General features: G+C 42.5%; 2 long non-coding RNA genes across 6 annotated transcripts; both read left to right on the plus strand.

Moving 5' to 3' along the window:
• Positions 1-701: 701 nt before the first annotated feature.
• LOC134425459 (uncharacterized) lies at positions 702-4,104 on the plus strand. The gene is made up of 4 exons (XR_010029682.1): positions 702-1,785; positions 1,905-2,230; positions 2,571-2,688; positions 3,842-4,104. It is a non-coding gene; the product is annotated as an uncharacterized LOC134425459 (long non-coding RNA).
• Positions 4,105-11,239: 7,135 nt separating this feature from the next.
• LOC134425461 (uncharacterized) lies at positions 11,240-20,658 on the plus strand. Of its 5 annotated transcripts, none has more exons than XR_010029690.1 (7): positions 11,240-11,355; positions 14,784-14,848; positions 15,460-15,523; positions 16,324-16,630; positions 16,748-17,073; positions 17,414-17,531; positions 18,368-20,658. It is a non-coding gene; the product is annotated as an uncharacterized LOC134425461 (long non-coding RNA). The 5 variants fall into 5 exon arrangements; XR_010029691.1 differs by lacking the exon at positions 11,240-11,355 and adding an exon at positions 14,007-14,254; XR_010029688.1 differs by lacking the exon at positions 11,240-11,355 and having other exon boundaries at positions 14,263-14,848.
• Positions 20,659-21,656: the final 998 nt, after the last annotated feature.

The raw sequence follows: 21,656 nt of genomic DNA on the forward strand, positions 1-21,656 counted from the left end.
AAGGTATGTGTTTTCAAATAAGTAATCAGTTTAGATATTTGCCTGTGTACCTTTTCCTGTAATTCAGAGCTTGTGTTCTGTGGGTTTTATGATAAACCTGTAAAACATGTAAGAATGGTTTTGCAAGTCTGAATCGTTGAAGGCAGCAATAAGTGGATTTAAAGCCTGTTCTTGAGCAGACAAAGGGGAAAAGTGTGACTCTGATGCTGAACTTGTCATTTTTCATTTGACTTGCCTTTAATTATTGAAGAAGAGAGAGAACTAGGAAAAGAAATAGAATTGATTATTGAGCACTCCTGAAAAGCTCACCATGATTCTGTGTAGAGCCAAAGTGAAGGATGATGGAACAGAGCTCTGTGCATTAGAAGGAAATAAACCTGATGTCCACACAGAGTCTTACTAATTTCTGTTTTTAAAATGCAAAATAAGTTTAGGAAGTGTTGGAAGTTAGTATTTTGGGAAAGAAATGGCAGTTCCACAAAACATTCCATTCCATTTAAGAGAGGCCCTTGGACTGATTCATGTTGTAACTGCTGTCACTGCAATCAGTTGGTGGTTCAGCCTTGAAACGTGCACTTGGCCTTCTATAAAGCACTGTTTTGTTTGCCTTTCAGTGCTATGAGTCTTGATAAATTGGAGAAGTGCCCAAGAGAAATTCATCATCCTGAGATACAAAAGGTAGGAAGTGACTTTTTTTGGTTTGGTTCTTTTTCTTTATTGTTTTCTGGAAATAGAAGTAATTAAGTATAGATACTACTGGTTTGTTTCTTCCAGTAGCTGATAATACTAATACCAATAATAATAATAATAAGAGTAAAGTAATACTACTTCAACTGTCTTTATTTATCCATTGGACTGGCCATTTAAAATCTAAACTTCTAAACACAAATCAAACCATCATCCTTGTAGAATCTTTAATAGGAGTGGGCTAAAGATCCTGGTTTTGTTGACAGGATTTATTGGTTCATGAAGAGCAAGAGGTAAGTACAAGCCTAACTACCCTCTAGCTCACAGACCTGCCCGGTGAATAGAGCTTTGTTTTTTTGATGGGCTTGTGATGACTTTGAAATCAATTGCTCATTCATTACAGTAAAAAAAAAAAAAAAATTGTTTTGAACACGACAGCAAAAATAACTTTAAGCACAACTTAATAATAATAGATCACCAATTTTAGTTAATAATTTTATGCTATACTCTTGGGTGAGGGAAGACTCGGACACTCAATATGAGATCAGCAAGCTATGTTTATTGCAGAGAGTATCAGACACTTATACAGCACATAATAAGCTTATGAATATTCTGTAAGCCAAGCGATCTATTGGTTAAACTATACCATCAACTCTTCCTCATTCCTTTGGGCCTACATTCTCTATTTCCCACGTCTCTCTGTCTACTTGTTATCCTACCCAGCTAGGCCCAGGCACACGCTATCTTGCAGGTGCAAAACTCAAAAATACCTGTGTTCGGTACTTTCCCAGCTCCTGGTCGGCTAACGAGCGAATGTCTGCGTGACCTCTGTCATGGAGCCATTTCTCCACACTATACTATCAAAGTTTAAAGGTAAATTATTATATATTAGGAGATGGTGTAAAGTGTATGTTGTAATGTGTAGGATATATACAAAGATACGTACTTGAAAGTCCGTAGAGGAAACAAATTTTTACGCCTTCTCTTTGACTGTTTGTCATATATTTGGTTTTATTTCCCAGGGATCAGTGAATTTTAACTCTGGAGTCCTCTATGCTAAGGATGCTCAGCTTACAGATGATGAAATGTTCAGTAATGGTGAGTTTTTCACCTTCTCCTTCATTGTTTTGCTCATCTGAATAAAAAAAAAAAAAAGGCAAGATTAAAGAAAAAGCAATAGTTTTATTATTTTTACCCTGTTATGTCTGTTTCCTCAGTATTTGCTGGAGCTGTGCTTACCCAAGGTTTGGGTAAAACAAGCTTTGGGTTCCCTCTGTCTCACTGGGAGTTGCCCAGTTCAGTTCCATCTGGTGAAATTCACCCTGAGACCTTACAGAACCAGCTCCAACTACGTGAGAGCCATTTGCAGTTCTCTCCAGACGCCTGGAGAATGGGTGACGTTTCTGAGGATCCGGCGAGCGTGCTTCTATCAAAACTCAGTCTGTGAAATTCCTGGGGAAAACCCTTCTGTGTCCTGAAGGGTTCAAACTCTGGCGAGGATCCAGTTATCAGGTGCTCACCTGGATGGTTCCAGCTGCCAAAGGTAACACTTGTACTCTTGCCCTGTAGTTTACATCTATTGTATTTTTGTTATTTTGCAGGATTTTTTGTCTTTGCAAAATATTGTGCATTTCACTCTTTGGAACCTCTCAGATGGTTCTTTGGTGCAGCACCACCCCATGGGACACTTGGCTGCTGTCCTGAAGGGTTTGGTCGCTAGAATTGTGAATCCTGGAGAGTTTGTGAGTCTTCTGTCCCCAGGGAGGTGTCGTGCTTTGTTTACTTTTGTTCTGTTGGTTAGGTGCTGCTTCTCGTTGCAAGTACGAATTTCAAACTGCCCTGTTCTTATTTTAACTGTTTTCCTGGTTCTCTCTGTCCGGCAGCGAAAGACTCTCGTATCCTTGTCGTCGGGCTCGGTGCTGTCCAAGAAGATACAGAGACTAAAAAAATCATAAGAAGCAAAATATGACTGCAGGGAAAAGAAGCTGGAGAGAACAGAAGGTGATATTGTTATCCTTACCCTGTATTGGAAACATCCGCTGTGCTTTGATGCTGGCAGCTGCCAGGGGCTTGTTAGCTCTTTGTAGGCAGGTGTAGGTGTTCACTTGTAGGTTTTTTCTCTGGACAAGTCAATTCAAACTTTGCTAAGCTTATATTTTCAGATTACTCTGTAGCACAGTCCAGCATGACATTTTTGAATGTTGTAAAAATACCATGTTACTTGGAAATTGCTAATGAAGAGAAGCTTTAGGGGAAAATAAGATTTCAGGGTTGGGAGATGTGAGAAGAATTGTGTGGGGATGTTAGACTGAAGTAAAGCACACTTGAAGCTGGACTGGCACGCTGGCAGGTCCCCTATTAAACAGTAGTGCTGAGATTAGCCTGGGGGTTGCCCATTGTTTCTGTAGAAATCAATGTTTCGTGGTCTTCAGAGGTAAGCTGCTTTGAAAAGCTGGAAGGTGCAGCATGCTGACAATCCCCGTGCTTTGGATTAAAAGTAGATTTCAGAAGGGTCCTAAGCTTTTGTCTTTTCCTAGAAGTCGATGTAATCCTATCGAGGAGTTTTTAGTTCTGTGTTGCCATGTCATCCATCAGAGCCCTGTTGTACTAATCATCATACAAGTACAAAACAAAAAATCAGACCCTGTCCCAACCACTTAGAGACCAGAACACGATTTCCTCGGGCTGCCATTTGCGTGCCATCGGTACTCACCACGAATTGACCCCTCTGGCTCTGACAGAGCCCCTGGATGCTGACGGAAGGGGGCTGGTCACAGACCCTGGAGGTGCCTGTCCCCCAGGGAGGGAGAGGACGAGGCAGTGTGGCCTGCAGGGAGGGTGTCGTCCCCAGAGAGCAGCCGGCGACTCCATGCCTGCCCGGGGCTGCGGGTGCCCCCTCGGGGTGGACGCCTGCCCTCAGGTTTCCCTCTGGGCACCCGGGGAGGGAACCAGGTCCATCCGTGTGGCAGCTGCAGGGCCTGCAGGCTCTGGGCCCTGGAGCCGAGTGAGCCTGAGCTGCTGCATGCTTGCTGTGAGCTTTGGGGTGAGCGTGCATCACTGCAGGCCTGGGATGGATTGAAATGCGCTGAGGAAAGCAGAGGGAGGGAGGGAGGGAGGGAAATGCTCTGTTAACATGTGCCAGTTCTTCTGTCAGACTCATCACGGCGGGACAGCGTGAGGACTGAAAGTGTAAGAAGATGTGGAGGGAAACAGAGAATCTGACAGGAGCAGCGAACGCACGAGTGCACGAATTTTGCTTTTTGCTTGGATGTAAACTCAGGAGTTGAAAGGAATTTGGGAGTGAGAAGGGACATTTCAGAAGGAGAAGAAGAAAAAGAAGTTGTTGTTGTTGTTGCTACAGTCCTGGCAAAAGCTTTTGTTCTAGCTAATAAAAGAAGTTAGTTTAAAAAACAAAAAGGAAAAAATGTAGTGTTTTTTTTTTCCTTCACTATGATATGCATTGGTGGTATATGGTGTGTTGTTTTATTTCTTGGTATTATTAACTCTGTGTAAATTGTTTTTTGAGTGAAGCTGACTTTCTGGATGGGTTGGTTTGTATTTGAGGCAGGATTAATTTCAGTAGGGTTCTTTCATAGATTTCTGATGGGTATTACTGGGATTTTGGTTTTGTTTACTGTATGTATAAACCTAGAGCTTTGGTAGGGCCAGCTGGGCTGCTGGAGTTTTGGGTGTGAATTTATTAGATGGCTTTTGTTAAATGCAGTTTTTAATTTTTGAAATGTTTTTCAGTGTAGTGGTTTTAAGGTGGTTTTTAAGAATTCATTGTATTGTTTTATCTTGTTTGTAGTTGGTGTATGATAAGGGATGTGGTGTGACCTTTTGGACATTATGGTTTTGGTGTTCCTAAGTTCTGATTTCTTTCTGGTTGGATAGTTTTTTTTATTTTTATTTTTTGGGACAGGAGCATTTATATGGTGGGTTTTTATAGGCAATATGTTTTTTAATTTAGGTAGTGATATTTTTTAGTATTTTAATAGTTTAGGTTTTTTATTTTCATGGTTTTAATTATTTTTTTAATTTTTTCAAATAACTTTGATAGATCATAGGTTATTATTTGTGCATTAGCATAAAGGTAGAGCTTTGGGGACTTTTTTTAGTAATGTTTAGGGTCAGTTGTGCAGTTTTGAGTCTAGTGAGTTGGTTTGATTTAATTTTTATTGGGTGTTAATTTTTATTAGCAGTTGTGTCATTTTCAAGGTGTGTTTGAGTTTTTTGGGGTTTTTGAGATATCATTTTAGGAGGAAGTTTATGATGAGCATGTGCGGAGGTTTTGGGCCACTTTATAGTGGGATTTAAAATTTATTTACAGTTAGGTTTATTTGAGTTTTTATTAGGGTTCAATGACGTTGTGGGATGTTTGTTCCGTTAGTAATAGAAATAGGTTTTGTTTTGCTGTGCTGCGATGGGATGGGCGTGTGCTGCGTGCCGGCGCTGACAAAGGTACAGTATTGTTGTGGCTCTGGTGTGTTGGGTTAATGAACTGACATGGTTTAATATAGAGATGAAAATAGAAATAAATATACATTTAAAAATAAATATAACATTAGAGTGGTAAACATAAATATAGATAACAGATACATACATAAAACTAAAATACATAGTATATAATTGTAACATATTATCATATAGATAAATGATAGTCTATTTTATATATATATATATATACACAAAGATAAATAAATATAGATTGTAGATATAAAAATATTTAAATAGAGTTAAAGTAAATTGGGGTTTTTTTTTTAGGTTATAGGCTGGGAATTTTAAATAAATGATAGAAATAAAATATAAATTCAGATATACAAATATATATAGAAATACAAATATCTATACATATTTAATTTAAATAAATATAAGTAAAAATATATATAATACGGAAAATATATATCTATGATTATATTAGAAGGTATTCTCTCTAATATATATAATATCTATGAATAAAATAAATAAAAATATCCATATAAATATCATTATAATTTTGAAAAATAAATTTACTTCCTAAATTTTAAATCTGGTTCAAATAATGGGGTATCCTTGGTTTTTATTTGGTTAGAGGCAGGAGTTTTATTTTAAATAATATAAGTAAAATAGAAATGTGGATCTTAAGATAGAAATATATAGTAAATATATAAAGAGAAATTGCTAAACTATGACTATAAATTTAAATATAAATATATGTAAGTAATATGAAGAGTTGTAGTATAGAATATAAATAACATTATATGGCAATATAAATTATAAATGGGCATATAAATATAAAAATATGTAAATATAGTTTAGGAGAAAGGGAATGTTTTGGCTTTTATTTAAGTAGAGGCAGGGTTTTTATTTTGAATATTATACGTGTTCCAGAAGTAAAAATCTTGACGCAGAAATATTTAATCAATATAAAAAATATGAATAAAAATATATAAAAAATATAAATACCTACTCGCATCGGATGTAATATAGAATATAAATTTATTAATAAATTGACATTGGTAAAGATAAATGTATAAGTAAGCAATAGACATTAATATACATTATAAATACAAATATGAATATAAAAATTGAACATGAGGATAAAATCTATTTAAATATTGTTTAAAACAAAGGGTTGGGGTTTTTTTTATTCTTCTTGTGTTAGAGGCAGGGTTTTTATTTTAAATAATATGAATATAGATATTATTGTTATATATTTCTAAATATTGAGATATACAATCAAGATATAAATATATATATAAACACAAAATATAAATAAATACAAATAATAGGAAGAGATGTAATGAAGAATACAAATAACAGTATACATAAGTATACATTTTAAATGTAAATGTGAATATGAACCTGAAAAATAGAATTTAAAAAAATATTTAAATACAGTTTTGAAGAAAGGGGTTCTTTTTGGCTTTAATGTGGATGGAGGCAAAGGTTTTATTTTAAATAATCCAAGTGTTACAGAAGTAAAAATCGTAACAGAAATATATACTTACTATGTAAAAATATTTATAAAAATATACAAATAAATTTAAGTTGTAGGGATATATGCAATATCGAATAGAAATGTATTTATAAAAAGAAATGTGTAAATGGACAGTGTACATCAATATACATTGTAAATAGAAATGTGAATATCAATATGAAAAAATATTTTAAAAATATTTAAATATTTTTTTAAAGAAATTGTTGGGGTTTTTTTTCTTTGTTTTTTTTTTTTGTTTTGTTTTGTTTTTTTTTTTTTTTGTGTTGTGTTGTGTTTTGTTTTGTTTTGTCTTTTATCCTATTAGGCTAGAGGCAGAAGTTTTTTTTCCCTCTTCCCGGTTGTTTTGGGGCATTTATTTCAGAGCAGTTTTCGGCGGGGTTCGCCCCTGTTCTTTTTTGCCGCCTTCGCTGCCCGCAGCCCCGAGGCGCGCTGCGCCCCCGGCTGGGGCGGGCGACAGTGCTGCCGCCTTGTGGGCAGAGCGCGGTACTGCAGCCCTGCACCGAGAGGCCGCCACCTTGGGAGTGGCGCGTGGGCGATGTCGCGGAGTTTTGGTTGACCTTCTCAGCATGGCGGCGAAAAGGGCGGGGAAGTGGAGGACCGGGTGGGTGTAACTGGACTGCCTGCACGGAATACCGACGTCATGGCGGCCCCGACGGATTTTTCTGTGGCGTTTCATGTGTACTCGAGACATGCTGTGGGCTCAGGGGCGCCGTGGGCGGGCGTATTTCGGCGGGTTTGTGAGAGGCATCTGGGTAAACGCCTCGCTGTGCCGGGGTCCTCTCACGTCCGCTTTCCCGCCCTGAGGGAGCCGAGCCGGACCGAATAGTTCCGAAGAGCCGAAGAGCCGAGTGTGGCCGGAAACAGCCGAGTTTACCCGAAGAGCCGAGTGTGGCCGGAAAGAGCCGAGTTTCCCCGAAGAGCCGACTGCGGCCGAAAACAGCCGACTTGAACCGAAGAGCCCAGTGCGGCCGAAAACAGCCGAGTTTACACCAAGAGCCGATGATAGCCGACTGGAACCGATAGCCGAGTGTAGCCGACTTGAGCCGCATTTAGACAACGTGCCGAATACGACCGAGTTTAGCCGAAGAGCCGAACTGAAACGAGTTTAGACCAAGAGCCGAAGCAAGCCGAATTCAGCCGAGTTTCATTAAACAGAACCGAACGACGCCGCAGCGCTCTGCATGCAGTGCGCCTGTGCAGACGGCAGGGGGCGCTGTATAAAGTATAAAATATCAACTATCTATAAGAGGGAATAAAAGCTCTATGTCATGTGCAGCAGTAGAAAATTTCAGGCTCCCAGGGAATAAATAGTTTTCTTTAAATCATTTTCGTTTTGGAGTTTTTTTTACTCCCAGGTAGCCTGAAAGTTACTACTGCTGCTTTTTTATTCTAAAGCTAGAAAGGAAAACCAAGATTAGAAATGCAGGGAAAGAAAGAAAGAAAAAGAAAAAAAGAAAATAAGGAAAGGAAATGAAAGGAAGAAAGAAGGAAGGACAGGAAGGAAGGAAGGAAAACAGACAAAAAACCCAAAAACCAGGAGGGCAAGGAGAAACCTACGGAAAAAAAAAAAAAAAAAACAAAAAAAAAAAACAAAAAAAAAAAAACAAACCCACATAAAAAAAACCCAAACCTCGGGATGGGTGAGAAACCCCCCTCCCCGAAAAATCCAAGATGAGCAAGAAAAATCCCAGAAATACCACAGAAATAAAAACAGGAATAAAACAAAATAAAGACAGAAAAAAAAAACCGAAAAACAAGAACAAGATGGGCAAGAAAAAAACGCAGAAGAAAACCCCAAGATGGGCATGAAAAAGCCCAGAATAAACCCCCAAGATAGGGGAGAAAAATCCCAGAAAAAAAAATAAACCAGAAAAAACCGTAAGAAAGGCAGAGAAAAAAAAAAAAAAAAAAACAAAACAGAAAAGTACCCAAGATGGGCAAGAAAAATCCCTGAAAACAGACCAGAGAAAAACCCCAAAATGGGCAAGAAATAAAATCAGAACAAAAAACCAAGATGGGGAAGAAAAAATCCAGAAAAGAAAAAAAAAGAAGGCCAAGAAAATCCAAGGAAAAAAAAAAAAAAAAACAACAAAACACCTGAAAAAAAAACCCCAAGGGGGGCAAGGAAAAACCAAAAAAACCCAACAAGATGGGCAAGAAGAAACGAAGAAAAAACCCCAAGAAGTGCCAGAAAAAAATCAAGGAAAAAGGGAGTAAAAGCCCCCAAAATCAAGGCAAGAAAGAGAGGCAATAAAGGCCACAAAAACTCAAGACAAAAAAAAACAAAAACAAGACATGCCAGGAAAAGGTACGAAAATGGTTCTGCCAGGTGCGATCAAGGTGAGCGGGTTCAGATTCAGGTCCAGGAGATGAACAAGTGTCAGATTAGCTTGGGGCACTGCTGTGCAATGCAGCTGTGACACGATTTATGTTTAAATATAGTTTAAATAAATTGGGGATAGTTTGGCTTTTATTGGGGTATGGGCTGGAGATTTCATAAAAAATATAAAACTAGAAATCCAAATATATCATATATATATGTCGATATCAATAAATATTTAATACATATAAATATAAGTAAAAGAAATCTATTGTGTCAAAAGAATATATCTATTATTATATAAAAAGGTATTCTCTCCAATATATATAATATCTATAAATATAACAAATGAAAATTACAAATATAGATGTGAATAAAATTATGACAAACAAAATTATTTTTAAAATTTTAAATGTGTTTTAAAGAAAGGGTTGTCTTTGCTTTTTATTTCGTTAGAGGCAGGGGTTTTATTTTAAATAATATAAGTACTCTAGAAATGTAAATCGACATACAGAAATATATAATAAATATATAGAGATATAAAGATATAATACCAAACGATGAATAGAAATAGAAACCTATGTAAGTAACATGAAGAGATGCAATATATAATATAACTTTTATTATACAGTAATATAAATTCTAAATATACATGCGACTATAAATATGAAAAATATATGATGGGGGCTCGGAGCACCCCAGGTGTGAGTGTGACGGTGATGGGGGCTCGGAGCAGCCCAGGTGTGAGTGTGAGGATGATGAGGGCTCAGATCAGCACCAGGTGTGAGTGTGAGGATGATGGGGGCTCGGAGCAGCCCAGGTGTGAGTGTGAGGATGATGGGGGCTCGGAGCAGCCCAGGTGTGAGTGTGAGGATGATGGGGGCTTGGAGCAGCCCAGGTGTGAGTGTGAGGATGATGAGGGTCCGGCTCCTGCCAGGGCGAGGCTGTTTTAGGGGGAGGCTTTGCCTCAGCTCCCTTTTGCATGGAGCTGCTGAGTGGAGGGGTTTATGGGCGGCTCCCGGCGCTGTCTCATGGAAGGACTGCGGGAGCTTCCCACAGGGTCGGGGGCAACACCTGGATCCGCGCTTGGGTACGTGGAGCATCGCTTAAAGGAGGCGCCGAGGGACGAATCCTTGTGCCCGGGAGCAGCAGCCGAACAGGTGAGCCCGTGTGGGTTTGGAGCGGGGAATTTTCTCCTTCCCCTTTGCAATTTCATCTTGCCAGTCCCTCCCCGGATCCCCAGGAACAAAAGTGGAGCTTGTGAGGACAAAAAGGGATTAAGGAGAAGGAAGCAGCTCCTCTTCTTTTATTGTCTGCGTTTGACCTGAGGGGATCCCTCTTGACTTGTGGTTTTAAGGGTGTTGATTGCAGGAAAAGCTGCCTTTTCCAGGCTGTTAGGGGTATCCCGGGGCTGACAGGGAATCCCTGCGTTCTATTCTAAGGGGAATGGGAAAAGTATTCTTGTGGCATTATGGGATTGATTTGAAGGCAGCCCACCCCATTTTCATCACCCTCGGGTTTAAATGGAGGGGGCAGCCCTGGTGTCCCTCCTTTTCAAGGGTTTGAATGGAGGTCGAAATCGCCCTTTCCCATCAGTCGAAGGCTTTCATTTGGGGAGCGCCCCTTCTTTTCTGCTCTCCTAGGGGGTGAAATTGGAGGGGAGAAGGCATTTCTTTGCCCTTGTTGAAGTGAGGTGCGCCCCGTCTGCGGTTTCGGGGCTGGCTTGCGGGAAGCCGCAGCTCCGGCAGCGTTTGCAGGGCTGCAATGGGGCTGTGCCGCTGCATTGGAGGGCGCTGCCCGTGCCCGCGGCCCGGCCCGGAACGTTCCCGCTCGGAAGCGCTGCTGGCACGGCCCGGGCAGCTGCCGGGGCGCACGGGGGATTCGGCGCGGCCGGGCCGGCCAAGAGCGGCAGTGGCGGAGCCGCGCTGGTGCGAGCCGTGCGGAGCCGAGCGGAGCCGGGCCGGGCCGGCCAAGGGCGGCAGAGGCGGCGCGGGCGCTGCTGCGCCGGCCCGGGCGGTGCCGGCCGCTCCGTCCGCTCCGGGCGCGGGGCTCGGGCGCCTCCGGTAGCCCCGGGCCCGGTGCCGGCCCCGCCGGGCAGGGGCAGCGGGCGGGGCTGCCCGGGACGGCGCCGGCCCCGCGTGCCGGAGCAGCCGCCGCAGGAGCCGCTTTCCTGCCGGGAGCCGCGCTCCGTCCGGGGCCGGCAGCGAGCGCGGGGTTCGGCCGCTCAAAGTGCGGCGGTGCCGTGGCTCGGAGGCGCTTTGGAGGCGTTGATTGCATCGCTGGGTTCGGTTTGCAGCGGGTGTCCGCTAAGGGATACGGTGTTCTTCCTGAGTGGGCACGGTTCTCGGTGCCGGTAGGGATGATAAAGGTTTGTTTTGGATTGGGTTTTGTAGTCGGATATATATTTTTTTGGCGGGGTGTTATTTTTAGAAGGGCGCGCAATGGTTTTTACGGGTCGTAGCGCGAAGCAGCGGTTCGCATTTTAATTCTGTTGCGGTGGCTTTTATTAGCGTGAGTGTGTAGTGTTTGTTTTGGGCGGCTTGGGGTAGCGTCGTGTCGTTCATAGCAGCGGGTTTTTAATCTCGATAATTGCATGTGTGTTTATCGTCTTCCAGGGCTTTTATTTGTTTGGTTTGTTTGATTGTAGTGTATGTTTTATGGTTACGGGTAATTTGGGGGACATTGTTTATGGTTACGTTTGTCTTTAGTCTTTGTGTTTGTTTCTAGGTGGTATTTTTATTTTGATAGCTTGAGGCACTATGGGTTTATTCAGTGGGGAATAATTTTTTTGTTGCAGATTTATCTGGTTTTTGGTATTATTCTTGTTGTTGGTTTCTTTATTTTCCTTTTTTGTTGTTGTTGTTGTTGTCGTCTTTTAATGTATTTGCGTATTGTTTATCAGGGTTTTTTTTGGGAACATGGGTATTTATATGGTGGGTTTTTAAAGTATTTATTTATTTGGGTAGTTAATTTCTTAGTTTTTAGTGGTTGAGATGTTTTTCCATTTTGTTAATTAGTTCAGGTTTTAAAGTTATTTTTACAGAGGATTGTTTATTCTTTGAGTTAGTGTAGAGGTAGAATTTTGTTGTTTTTTATTTTTTTTTAGTAACGTCGTTCAGGGTGAGTGGCATTGGCTTGAGTTGAGTAGATTGGTTTGACATTTTTTTAGTACTTTTTGTAATTTGCTGTGTGTGTTTCTAGAGGATTTTCTTTTATTTTGGTTCCATTTTTCTGTCGTGATGAGAATTGTTATTGAAAAGAGTGTTCTTTGTTTTTTTGCTGACACTTGTTTGGCTGTTGGAGGTATCTTGATGTTTTTGGAAGATATTGGTGGGAATTTGATGCTGTTTGTTCTGTCATTTCATTTAGGAATTGGATTTTAAATATGCAATTATGACTCTAACTATATTGAAACAAAAGAAATAGATGTGTAGCAATGGGAATGGGCCAATTTTATTTTTATATATTCGGTCAATTTTTAAAATTTAACATGTAACATAAGTCATTATATGTTACAATAAGTTACTCTAATTTTAATAGAGTATTGTGTATGTTTATAGATATATGAATAGAGAATATAAATGTAAATACAACCCAAACAAAAATACAAATATATAAATGTACTGCAACTATATGCAGATATATAAAAAATTAATAATAAATTGTAAATGTAAAATAACATGAATTGTAAAGTATATAATACACGTAATACTGCATATATTTTATTAAATATATTATAGGAAATGGATATAAAATAGATATAAATATGGATGTGATATATGTATGTATGTATCTATCTATCTATATCTATCATTTGTTGTATATTATGATAAATATAAATATTAAAAAAATTTAGGTAGTTTAAAATAATGGATGGTTTTGTTTTTTCTTTGCTAAAGCAGGGGTTTTCGTGTAAAAATTACAAATACAAATAATATAAAGGTAGAAATATAAGTATAGAAATATATCATAAACACATTAAAGATTTATATAAAAATTAGAAATATAAGGAAAAATAAGTTGTAGCAGTAGATATGGTAAATAATTTAAAAAATAATTCCCGTATATTTTTTGAATAAGGTGCATATTATATATAGTTATTAATATAATGCATCAATATAAACTATAAATTTATATAAAATATCAACTATCTATAAGAAGGAATAAAAGCTCTGTGTCACGTGCAGCAGTAGAAAATTTCAGGCTCCCAGGGAATAAATAGTTTTCTTTAAATCATTTTCGTTTTGGAGTTTTTTTTTACTCCCGGGTAGCCTGAAAGTTTCTACTGCTGTACGTGACACAGAACTGCTGCTTTTTTATTCTAGAGGTGGAAATGTAAACCAAGATCAGAAATACAAAAATGGGTAAGGAAAGGAAAGGAAAGGAAAGGAAAGGAAAGGAAAGGAAAGGAAGCAGGAGAGCAAGAAGGAAGGGAAGTGGTGAAAAAAAAAATCGAGTGAAAAAAGTAAAAAGAGTTGGAGGGAAAAAGAGAGGGTATTCGGGAGGAGCGGTGCTGCCTCAGGTCCTTCCCCGCCGTGGGGCGAAGCACCGGTTTGATGCCCAGGAGGGGCTGCAGCTCCCGGTGGCTCCCGGGGGACGGAGCTGTGGCTGTCAGCCCGAGACTCCAACTCCCGGCAGGCCCTGCTGCTGGCGCGGCGTGTGACGCAACGGCCGACGCGGCACATGAGTGGCTGGCGTGCCAGGCGGCCGCGCGGGGCTGTGCGCGGGCAGCTGCCGGCGCCTCTCCCGCGCGGGACGGCGACGCTGGAGCGGCGCAGCCTCCGTCTGGCCGCCCGCACGGAGCTGAGCAGCGCGGAAGGAGCGTCCGCCCGGTTCCTCGGCCTCCCTCAGCGGTGCCGGGGGCGGGGGCGCTGCCGCCCGCCGATGGCGGGGGGCGAGGCGGTGCTTTGCTGCCGCGGGCCGGGAGCTGCAGGAGCCGCCCCGGGCGAGCGGCGCCGGGCGCTGCCGCGGTCCCGGTGGGGCGGCCGCCCTCGGGCTGGCGGAGGCGCCGGAGGAGCCCCCGAGCTGCAGCCGTCTCCCTCGGGCTGCTGCCGGTGCTGCGGGCGGAGGCGGCTCCGCCCGTGTTGGGCGCTGCGAGCAGGGAGCGCTGCGGTATCGCCGGCATGACGGGGCTGCTGCCTGCGTTAGTGCCCGTGGCTCTTTGTGCCGTGACAGCGGATGGAGCGGCGCTGGGCGGTAAAGCCAGAGATGGCCGGGAGAATGCCCAGCGCAGGGAGCGGGCGGGCTGTGTGCTTCGGATGGCACAGGTGCGAGCTGCAAAGTGACTCCCCCTTCCGCCCCTGCCCTCCCGAGCCCCGGGGAAAATGCTTTCCAGCATTGTCGAGCTTCTGAGAGACAAAACTTGTGATTTGACACTAGCATCCAGAAAAGGTTTCTGTCTAGATTAGCAAATGCCTAAATTGTTCTTGGTTACATCCCATGACCGGTTTTAGGCAGTGACTTCATACTGCTTTTAGGATTTTCTTGTACACTGGTGAGAAAATAGGCAGGTCTGATAGTGGTTTCACTTTTTTTCTACTTCACGTTCCATAAGATTCTTTTATCCAAGCGATTGTTTTAAAATTCTACTGTAAGCGTTTGTGGTTCACTTTTTTTTTCTTTGCAGCACCCGGGCCTTTTTTTTTTTCTCTAAATCGGGAGTAAATATAGCTGAGTAAAATTACCTTGGTTATCTTCCTTCTTTTTAAACTTAATTGTTTTTATTAATAATTCTATTTGAATATGCAGAAAAAGTGGGTATGTCCTGTAATCTATGCTAGCTTTTCTCGTTTACAGGGTACTCACAAAATATGTCTCCCTTAGTGTCCCACAGAAACATTCTGGGTGAAATCTGAATTAAGGTATGTGTTTTCAAATAAGTAATCAGTTTAGATATTTGCCTGTGTACCTTTTCCTGTAATTCAGAGCTTGTGTTCTGTGGGTTTTATGATAAACCTGTAAAACATGTAAGAATGGTTTTGCAAGTCTGAATCGTTGAAGGCAGCAATAAGTGGATTTAAAGCCTGTTCTTGAGCAGACAAAGGGGAAAAGTGTGACTCTGATGCTGAACTTGTCATTTTTCATTTGACTTGCCTTTAATTATTGAAGAAGAGAGAGAACTAGGAAAAGAAATAGAATTGATTATTGAGCACTCCTGAAAAGCTCACCATGATTCTGTGTAGAGCCAAAGTGAAGGATGATGGAACAGAGCTCTGTGCATTAGAAGGAAATAAACCTGATGTCCACACAGAGTCTTACTAATTTCTGTTTTTAAAATGCAAAATAAGTTTAGGAAGTGTTGGAAGTTAGTATTTTGGGAAAGAAATGGCAGTTCCACAAAACATTCCATTCCATTTAAGAGAGGCCCTTGGACTGATTCATGTTGTAACTGCTGTCACTGCAATCAGTTGGTGGTTCAGCCTTGAAACGTGCACTTGGCCTTCTATAAAGCACTGTTTTGTTTGCCTTTCAGTGCTATGAGTCTTGATAAATTGGAGAAGTGCCCAAGAGAAATTCATCATCCTGAGATACAAAAGGTAGGAAGTGACTTTTTTTGGTTTGGTTCTTTTTCTTTATTGTTTTCTGGAAATAGAAGTAATTAAGTATAGATACTACTGGTTTGTTTCTTCCAGTAGCTGATAATACTAATACCAATAATAATAATAATAAGAGTAAAGTAATACTACTTCAACTGTCTTTATTTATCCATTGGACTGGCCATTTTAAATCTAAACTTCTAAACACAAATCAAACCATCATCCTTGTAGAATCTTTAATAGGAGTGGGCTAAAGATCCTGGTTTTGTTGACAGGATTTATTGGTTCATGAAGAGCAAGAGGTAAGTACAAGCCTAACTACCCTCTAGCTCACAGACCTGCCCGGTGAATAGAGCTTTGTTTTTTTGATGGGCTTGTGATGACTTTGAAATCAATTGCTCATTCATTACAGTAAAAAAAAAAAAAAAATTGTTTTGAACATGACAGCAAAAATAACTTTAAGCACAACTTAATAATAATAGATCACCAATTTTAGTTAATAATTTTATGCTATACTCTTGGGTGAGGGAAGACTCGGACACTCAATATGAGATCAGCAAGCTATGTTTATTGCAGAGAGTATCAGACACTTATACAGCACATAATAAGCTTATGAATATTCTGTAAGCCAAGCGATCTATTGGTTAAACTATACCATCAACTCTTCCTCATTCCTTTGGGCCTACATTCCCTATTTCCCACGTCTCTCTGTCTACTTGTTATCCTACCCAGCTAGGCCCAGGCACACGCTATCTTGCAGGTGCAAAACTCAAAAATACCTGTGTTTGGTACTTTCCCAGCTCCTGGTCGGCTAACGAGCGAATGTCTGCGTGACCTCTGTCATGGAGCCATTTCTCCACACTATACTATCAAAGTTTAAAGGTAAATTATTATATATTAGGAGATGGTGTAAAGTGTATGTTGTAATGTGTAGGATATATACAAAGATACATTCTTGAAAGTCTGTAGAGGAAACAAATTTTTACGCCTTCTGTTTGACTGTTTGTCATATATTTGGTTTTATTTCCCAGGGATCAGTGAATTTTAACTCTGGAGTCCTCTATGCTAAGGATGCTCAGCTTACAGATGATGAAATGTTCAGTAATGGTGAGTTTTTCACCTTCTCCTTCATTGTTTTGCTCATCTGAATAAAACAAAAAAAGGCAAGATTAAAGAAAAAGCAATAGTTTTATTATTTTTACCCTGTTATGTCTGTTTCCTCAGTATTTGCTGGAGCTGTGCTTACCCAAGGTTTGGGTAAAACAAGCTTTGGGTTCCCTCTGTCTCACTGGGAGTTGCCCAGTTCAGTTCCATCTGGTGAAATTCACCCTGAGACCTTACAGAACCAGCTCCAACTACGTGAGAGCCATTTGCAGTTCTCTCCAGACGCCTGGAGAATGGGTGACGTTTCTGAGGATCCGGCGAGCGTGCTTCTATCAAAACTCAGTCTGTGAAATTCCTGGGGAAAACCCTTCTGTGTCCTGAAGGGTTCAAATTCTGGTGAGGATCCAGTTATCAGGTGCTCACCTGGATGGTTCCAGCTGCCAAAGGTAACACTTGTACTCTTGCCCTGTAGTTTACATCTATTGTATTTTTGTTATTTTGCAGGATTTTTTGTCTTTGCAAAATATTGTGCATTTCACTCTTTGGAACCTCTCAGATGGTTCTTTGGTGCAGCACCACCCCATGGGACACTTGGCTGCTGTCCTGAAGGGTTTGGTCGCTAGAATTGTAAATCCTGGAGAGTTTATAAGTCTTCTGTCCCCAGGGAGGTGTCGTGCTTTGTTTACTTTTGTTCTGTTGGTTAGGTGCTGCTTCTCGTTGCAAGTATGAATTTCAAACTGCCCTGTTCTTTTTTTAACTGTTTTCCTGGTTCTCTCCGTCCGGCAGGGAAAGACTCTCGTATCCTTGTCGTCGGGCTCGGTGCTGTCCTAGAAGATACAGAGACTAAAAAAATCATAAGAAGCAAAATATGACTGCAGGGAAAAGAAGCTGGAGAGAACAGAAGGTGATATTGTTATCCTTACCCTGTATTAGAAACATCTGCTGTGCTTTGATGCTGGCAGCTGCCAGGGGCTTGTTAGCTCTTTGTAGGCAGGTGTAGGTGTTCACTTGTAGTTTTTTTCTCTGTTCAAGTCAATTCAAACTTTGCTAAGCTTACATTTGAAAATTACTCTCTAGAACAGTCCAGCATGACATGCTGGATGTCGTCTCCCAGAGGGACCCAAAACTGCCATAAATTTCACAGGGAGGGATGGGTGTAGAATACTAAAACCTGTCAAGGTTTTCATTTTTATAGGTATTGGCAAAGAAAAGGAATTTATCTCTAAATTCATTTGGAAAGAAACCCTCTCTCTATCCACTTATTTGTATACAGGAATGTAGGAAACTCTGACTAGAGATGGGTAATAGCTTTGAAAATAAAGACATAAGTTTTATCTAGGAATGAACCAATCAAGTGCCCTGAAAGCATGAGAACAGCTGCAGGGGCTGAAGGGAACAGAAAGGGTTCTATCTCATGAACAGAGGTACCTTTTCCTTACAGGTGCTTGTGCTGTAGTTTGGATTCTGCTTCCTAACATTTCTAGTGTGACAGGGTTTACCATAGAGACAATCTGCCAGGAGGTAGCGCTTTGGGGGGTATGGCAGTCCTGGGTGTGTATTCTGAACTCCTTCAGAATGTTAGGTTTGGAGTATTTCTTATCTCAGGAAAACAGCAGTCTTTTGCATCTGCATATCAGCTGTTGAAATTTTGGGTTCAATTTCTTGAATCACAAATGTCATAGGATTCCTCCCAGATGGCAGCTGTCATGAAGTATGGCTCTTCTTGGTCTTGGGTTTCAGGGGCTGTTTCCAAAGTGACCTACAGACATTGGAATGAAATCATTATTTACTGTGTAAAAGAATCACTCTCCAAAGCATCAGCCAGGGTCTAAATGTGCCATTCTGCCTTTTAAAAGTACCAACATCACAGGATTTTTCTCAGATTAAAGCTTCCATGGAGTCGGATCTCTCAAGCCTGGCCCTTGAGAATTGTGGGCCTCCTGTGAACTGGTCTTGCCAGAAGGGCTTGCTGAGTTTTCCATTGTGTGGAAAAGAGATCCCATTTGCAGCCTGAAGCCTCGTGTTTCCTGTAGGATTTCCACTCCTAGAATTGCACACTTTGAAGGATTTCTTATAGCAGAAGTTTTTTGGGAACTAGGACTCTGGCTGGATTTGGGTCTCTGGACTCTCAGGTGAAGTGACCTTGAGACACTAGGGCATGCAGATTTCCTTGCTGTTGAAAAGAGCTATTGTTCGCACCCAGGAGCCATGGTCTGAATGGGGGTGTCACCTCTTAAATTTGCAAATGTCACAGGATTTCTTCTAAATGAATGGTGCTAAGAACATAAGGTCTGGCTGGCTTTTGACTTAGAGGCGCCTCCTCTAAATTGGTCTTCAGACGCTAGGTTGGAAAGTGTTCCTACATATGCCAAATAGCCCTTGCTATGCAATTAATAAGCTTCAAATTACCATGGAGTTGCTGCCCCTGCAAAGATTTTGGCAGAGCCTGGTTGTGGTGCCCCACTCCACTCCACCACCCTTAGCAGGTCCTTATGGTTGCATGGGGAATCATCGTGGAGCATGCCAACCCAGCTCCATCCTGGGAACAGCACCTGTATTTTACCCTAAAATTTCTGTCCCATTATAGCTCCTGTTAGGATACAAATGTAACTTCTCGGTTTCCACTGATTTTACCCCCAGTCATCTTTCCATACAGACATTGCTCCACTCCCCAGAGGATTATTGTGAGCAGATGTGAGCTCTGCTGTCCCTTTGGACTGACAAAGACAGAGGTTTTGTCCCAAGTTGCTTTTGAACCTGTCCTGCACCTGTTACGAGTCCTCAGTCTCCTGCAATTTTGTGGGTCAGTCACATGTAAAACAGCACAGCTGGCTGGCATGCTTTGCTCATGAGGGGAGACAAGAGAAGAATCCCTCTGCTCACACCAGACCTGCAGCTGCCAAACCTCACCAAAGCACCTGAGGAGCCCCCAGGGACTGATGGTACAGAAGGGAGGTGATGGAGGACAGCACAGCAGGCAGCCTGCCCTCCATCTGGCTGTGAAGAAGGCAGGGCTGGGAACTGTCAGCAACATCCCAGCAGGTCTGGCTGATGGTGCCACCCTGAGGGCTTCCCCTGCCTTTGGGCAGTCCCAGCTGCTGCAGCTCACTTGACAGAGACTCATTGTCTATACTGTGCTTGGCTGCACTGGAGATGATGAAGCCGAGGACAGCAATGGTTGCCTTCACATCCCCTGACTGCAGATGGGAAGGAGGGCGAGCTCTGTCACCTTGGGAAGGCGTCTGCAGAGTCACTGCTGCCCGTCTCTGGAGCGTGGCTCCATTGGGGGACCGTGGTAAGGACAGCAGTGCTCACTTAACTGTGCACCTGAGGACAGCTTCAGGATCTTGTCATACTGTGGGAGAGCAGAGCTTCACAGTAAACACCAGCTAACACACTGACTGCCAGTGTTAACACTAACAGTTCTTACCTAAATATTAATACTAGTAACACTTACTATGCGTATTATTAATCCTAGTAGAGGCTGGTAGCGTTCTTTAGGCTGAGGCTTGCATGAAGAATACAAAATTAATTAACGTTGCTGATTATGCTATTGTGTTGAAATACTTGGCCTCCACTGCGGTAGCCCCACGCTTACCTCGATGGCCTGCCCCAGCAGGTCCCAAAACACCTGGATGCAGATCAGCTTAAGCTTCACTGATGTGATAAACAGAGTTCACTCTTTATAATTTTTAAAATTTTAATAAAGGATAAAAGGACAAAATAATCCAGCACTGGGATGCTTTTAGCACACAGCCAAAGAGCACAGAGGTAGCTTAAAAACATGTTCACTATATACTGTTACATTGCTGAGGTTACAGGCATATTCATTAACTTACACATTATTCAAACATTCCTTTGACTTTTTGATGTTCCAGGAACTCTCTTGTTTGGTTTTAACCTCTGACTTGTCTGCAGAACGTTCTGTAAATTAGGTCTACATATTTTATTTCTTCCTGTAGTTTTATCCTGTTGCTTCACACTCCCTGATAACACTGGTAAGAGTCGATAAATCCTTCCTGGATGCTTAAGCTCTTTTTGTGTCACTATTATCTTATCACTTGGTAGGGGCAGTCTGCAGTTATAAGAAGCAGAATAATTGCTTTACACCATTTTCTGAGTTAGTTACATAGAAGTATTTTAGTTTCTATTTTAACATTTTGCTAAAGCCTACCATATATTTATCACGCTACTATTCATATGAAATATACAGTGCATACATAAACTGGCATATTACACTATACAAAGCAGTTCAAAGTAAGAATAAGTTTTACCACATCAAAATACTTGTAATGCAAAAAGCTAATCTATGAATGTGAAAGCCAGTATTGTTTTATCATCTATAACATCCGACGACGAGGGTGAGCAGCGGGCCCGCAGCAGGCGCAGGGCGGGCAGGGGGACGCGGGCACTTAACTTAACAGGGTGCTGATCTCGGCCAGTCGGGGCAGGCCAAGTCCCCGCAGAAGCGGAAGCACTGCGGTAGAAGAGGCACCCAGAGCCCGCAGCGGGCGCTGCACGCCCTCCCCGCTCGCGAGCCCTCTCCTCACCAAATCGCCGCCGCTCCCTAGTCCGCCCTGCTGTCGCAAAGACGACACGGAACCCCTCCCGGGCTACACTCCTCTCCGCCTCCTGCCCCGAGTGCCGATGGGGCGCTCCGGTAGGGGCTCTGCGGGGGTCCTTTCACCGGGACCTGGGCACGAGAGAGGGCCGGAGAAGGGGACGGGGGTTTCGCGAGCGGGAGCGCCGCCGCCGCCGCCGCCGCCGCCGCCGCCGCCGCCGCCGCCGCCGCCGCCGCCGCCGCCGCCGCCGCCGCCGCCGCCGCCGCCTGCGAGCTCCGCCCCACGCTCCCACGGGCCTCAGCCTGACGGCTCCTAAGCCTGCCAATCACGGCCCGCCTTTCTCCGTCCGCCCTGTCCAATCACAGCCGCCCTTTCAAACCGGAAGCGGTCCCGCCAATCTCAGCCCGCTCAGTCGCGGCTCGCCGCCTCAGACTGGCCCCGCTCGCCCGTACGTCTGAGGCGCCGCT

Source organism: Melospiza melodia, chromosome 15 (assembly GCF_035770615.1).
Source record: "Melospiza melodia melodia isolate bMelMel2 chromosome 15, bMelMel2.pri, whole genome shotgun sequence".
Lineage (NCBI taxonomy): Eukaryota > Metazoa > Chordata > Aves > Passeriformes > Passerellidae > Melospiza > Melospiza melodia.